Raw genomic sequence first — 4,979 nt, 5'->3', positions numbered from 1 at the left:
GGTCTAAAACTCCTCTTCCACTTTTTGAACATAGTCTTTCAGATACACTGGGGGATTCCTGGTCCTTTTTGGTCGTACTCTTCCTTGAGACGGTGAGCCTACCATGTCACTGTCTGTCTGCTTTTTTTTTTGTTTAAAACTGACTTCTTCACTGTTCCCTTCACTTGTCTCAGTCTCCAGTGAGATCCCAACCCCAAGTGGATTCTCCACTTCGACATCCTCCACAGTGGGTGCGGGTCTCTGTCCTTTTAAAATGGACCGACTGAAAACCTGGTCTACGTGTCTTCTTACAGTTTTCCCATTTCCCAGCGCCACTGTGTAGGCGACTGGTCCTGTGCATTCCTGTATTAACCCTGGAATCCACTTAGGCCCATAACCATAGTTAATCGTGAACACCCGGTCACCTGTCTGAAAACTTCTGAACTGAGCATGTTGATCATGCTGAACTTTCTGGTTTGCCTGTTTCGGTTCCATTTTCTTCTTCATATTTGGGTGTATCAGATACAACATGCACCTCAATTTCCTCCCCATAAACATTTCTGCAGGAGACAGTCCTGTGGTTGACTGTGAAGTAATCCAATAACTGAATAAAGCTCTACTCAGTTTGGTTTCCAGAGAATCACCCGATGTTTTTTTCATCAACTGTTTGAACGTTTGTATCACTCTCTCTGCCATCCCAATAGAAGAAGGATGATGCGGTGCAGATGTGACATGAGTGATCCCATTGCGTGCCAAAAACTCTTTAGTGTGTTCACTCACAAAACACTGGGCATTATCTGACACTATCATTTTTGGGATACCATTAGTGCTGAAAGTGGCCCTCAAGCAGTTCATAGTAGCCACTGCAGATGCTGACGAAACAGGGTAGACCTCCAACCACTTTGAATGTGCATCAATCACCACCAAGAACATCTTTCCCATGGACGCCCCAGCATAATCAACATGAAGTCGTCGTCACGGTTTTCAGGCCACTCCCACGGGTGCAGCGGTGCACAGGCCGAAGCGTTCTGGTGTTCCTGACAAGTGGAACACGATTTGACCAGACTTTCATATCACTGTCTATATTAGGCCACCACATGTAGCTACGAGCCAAACCCTTCATTTGACTCATTTCAGGGTGCAATTGATGCTGCTTCAACATCAGACCACATCCTTTTTCCGGAATCACCACACGACACGCCCACAGTACACACCCATCTTGTTCACTCGGCTCCTGTTGCTTCATAGTGGGCAAGTACGAGGTCTTTACTGGTTCACTTACGAAGCTCTTCCGAGTTGACCACTGAACTCTGATCCTGCTCTACCATCAATTCCTGGTCTTCTGAGTCTGGATCCCCAGGTTTCTCTGGAAGTGGAAGTCTACTCAGAGCATCTGCGTTTGCATTGTCCTGTCCACGTCGGTACACCATGGCATATTTATATGTTCTTAAAATAATAGCCCGTCTCATGATCCTCTGAGAACTAATGTGTGGCACAGCTTTTCCTTCATGAAACAGACTGATTAAGGGCTTACGGTCTGTGTACAAATCACAAATTTACGTTAAGTACTGCACCCCAAAAATGACTTCTAAGCCCTCTTTATCCAACTGCGAATAGTTTTTTTCTGCTGCTGTGGGTGTGCGCGAGGCATAACCCATAGGCCTTTCTGCTCCCCCTTCCAGCCTGTGTGCCAAGACTGCCCCCACCCCATAAGGTGAGGTATCACATGACAGTACCAGTTGTTTTTGTTCATCGTAATGAACCAACACTTGACTGCTTTGTCGTAACTTCTTTGCCTGTTAAAAAGCCTTTTCTTGCTCAATCTCCCACCTCCATTTCTCATCTTTCCTCAGTAACTTGTGTAATGGAGCCAGCACAGTAAACAAGTTCGGCAAGAATTTGTTATAAAAGTTTAGCAGACCTAAAAAAGCTTTCACCCTCGTATTATGCTAAGGGTCAATTTGACCCATATCCGTTTTTGTGTTAAAAAAAAGTAGTGGTTATCCTTACTTTTTCTTCATTAAATTTTGTGACTTTTCCTCATCAAGGGTCATGAACAGGTGTGTAAAATCTGGACACTTTGATGTCTAGTGACATGTCTGTACAGAGTTTGTATACAAAGATGATATTGCGGGTCATTTTGACCCGGATTCTTTAATGTGGGTAAGTGGCTGTTCAGATCAAAAATAAACACGTCTTTATGATATACCTATTTAGACTGCCCAGCTATGTGTATTTTGATTGCCTCTGAATAGCCATTTGGACCCAGCTGTGTGTAGAGGAGAAACCTTCTCTCCCTTCTTCTTGTCAGTGTTCTCATGTATTCTTTTTGACAAACACACCAAAAATGAGCTACAGAGGGTTTACAGTACATGCCCAACAAGCCCGCCAAGTATGGCATCAAAATATGGGTGGCCCTGTGATGCAAAATCTGGCTATGTCTGGAAAATGCAAGTATACACTGTAAAGCTACCTGGAGAAGCACCCGAGAAGAATCAGGGGATGCGTGTGGTGATGAGTGGAAGGTCATAACATCACATGTGACGTCACATTTACATTTACATCCTATCTCCTTGGAAATTAACTTCAGAGGAGAAAGCTGAACAGTGGGAACAGTCAGAAGAAATAAGCCAGACCTTCCCAAAGAAATTCTGAAGGTGCAGGGCAGACCTCTGCATTCCTCAATATTTGCTTTCAGTGACAAAGCAACAGTTGTTTCACACTGCCCAAAGACAAACAAGAATGTTCTTGTAATGAGCAAAATGCACAGAGATGCATCTCTCAGCATAAGAGAAGACATGAAGCAACAAATGATCCTGGACAACAACTCCACCAAAAAAGGAGTTGACAATCTGGACAAAGTCACAGCAACATACAGCTGCCAGCGCAAGACTGCCCATTGGCCCTTGGTGATTTTCTACAACATCGTGGATGTGTCTGCTTACAATGCCTATGTCCCATGGACTGAAATCAACCAGCAGGTGAATGCCAGCAAACTGTACCAATGTCGGCTTTTCCTGGAAGAACTTGGCAAAGCACTTGTCACTCCCAAGATGCAGAGTCGAGCAAGGCCACCTCGATGCCCAGCAGCTGCCGCTGTCATCGAAAAGGTCAAGCTCACATCACCCAACCAATCTGCAATGGATGCATTGGATACAGGTGTGAAGAAACGGAAAAGATGCCAGATCTGTGCGTCCCGAGATGAGAGAAAAACAAGTACCTGTTTTGTGAAATGCAATAATTACATCTTTAAAACGCACACAGTTACATTCTGTCCATCATGTGGAGAGCATTGAACATGTTGAACATTAAAAAATGGGGCAAGTTAAATGAAAATAAAAGTGTTCGTGAGGAGGGAAAAACTTAAATTGCTCTTAAATATAGTGTTGAAATTGAAAATGTGTTCTATGTCTCTTTTACAAATGTTTATATATTCTAAAATGAAGATGTTATTGGTTCAATCTTTTTTTTTGACTGTTTTGAGTGGATTTACACAGTGTGTGTCAAAATGACCCGCAACAGAATCAATGTAATTTTTTTTCAACATAATACGAGGGTTAAGTTCGCTCACAGAACGTGCTACCAGAGCTTCTTGGACTGCTTTGACCTTCGCTGACATTGGATGCAGGCCTGTCCTGTCCACCTGATGACCCAAGAATGTTAATTTGTTTTCCATGAACTGACATTTGCTCCGTTTCAACCGCAGCCCTTTATCCTCTCCTCTGCAGCACTTCGTTGAGTGTTTGCAGATGAGAGCTGTCATCTCTTCCTCTCAATATAATGTCGTCTAAATACACTGCCACATTTGCCATACCTTGGAGTACATTCTCCATGGTGCGTTATAGAATAGAATAGCCTTTATTGTCCTTGTACAGTGTACAACGAAATTTGAGCGCTACTCCCTTGGGGCAAACAATGTACAAAAGAATATATATAAAAAAAAAAAAAAAACAATCAAGCATGCACTAAAAATTAAATAAAAAGTATATACACAAAATAGCAGGACTGGAGCTTAGTCCAAAAGGCAGACGTTTATATGTAAAAAGACCTCTGTGAGTGTTGACGCTCACAAACGTCCTTGATTTCTCTTCAATGACTATTTGCTGATATGCATGGCTCATATCGAGTTTTGTGAACTTCTGCCGCCCTGCCAGGCTTGCCATCATATCCTCCATTGTTGGAATCGGATACTGTTTGGTCGTGGAGACTTTGTTCACTGTTAATTTATAAACTCCACAAATCCTCGCGCTACCATCAGGTTTGAACACAGGCACAATAGGTGCTGCCCATTCAGAGAACTTCACAGGTTCCAATATTCTTTCCTCTACTAGTCTCTGCAGTTCCATTTCCATTTAATTAATTAAATGGAAATTAAAAATTAAATTAAATAATTAATTAATTCAAGATGGCGCCGACGAAGGCTGGCCTGGAATTACCGTGCATGTTATTTTGTTTATTTTTGGGTTTTGATGGAGCATCTGCGTGTTCTTACACACGAGATCAGTTGATGAACATCAGGGCTATGACTCCGTCTGACTTACTACCAGTATTTTTGGTGTCAGTTGCGGAGTTAGTTCATCTTTTGGCGGGGCGGAAGAAACTGAGGAGGAGAGGGAAACGTGCCGGTGCGCTCGTTCGCCTTCGTCGAAGAGGATCGCGCACTCCACTTCCCGGGATAATCCTCTCCAACGTCCGCTCGCTCAGCAATAAGATGGATGAGCTGGCGCTGATGTTGAGACGGAACAGAGACTTCTCCTCCTCTTGTGTTTTGTGTTTCACGGAGACGTGGTTGAGCGATCTCATCCCGGACACTGCGCTTCATCTGGAGGGTTTCCAGCTTCACCGCGCGGACCGGGTTCCGGAGCTCACCGGCAAAACCAAAGGCGGAGGACTGTGTTTCTACATCAACAATCGCTGGTGTACGGACGTGACGGTGATCTTCCAGCACTGCTCTCCCTCTCTGGAATGTCTGATCGTAAACTGTAAGCCGTTTTACTCCC

General features: G+C 43.8%; 1 pseudogene; it reads right to left on the bottom strand.

Annotated features, from left to right (window-relative positions):
* Nucleotides 1–477: 477 nt before the first annotated feature.
* Nucleotides 478–4,325, bottom strand: LOC128765337 (uncharacterized protein K02A2.6-like; annotated as a pseudogene).
* Between the last annotated feature and the right edge of the window lie 654 nt (nt 4,326–4,979).

The sequence above is a fragment of the Synchiropus splendidus genome, chromosome 9 (genome assembly GCF_027744825.2).
Source record: "Synchiropus splendidus isolate RoL2022-P1 chromosome 9, RoL_Sspl_1.0, whole genome shotgun sequence".
NCBI lineage: Eukaryota > Metazoa > Chordata > Actinopteri > Syngnathiformes > Callionymidae > Synchiropus > Synchiropus splendidus.
Note: the sequence above shows the minus strand (reverse complement) of the source record. Positions and strands in the feature narration are given on the sequence as shown.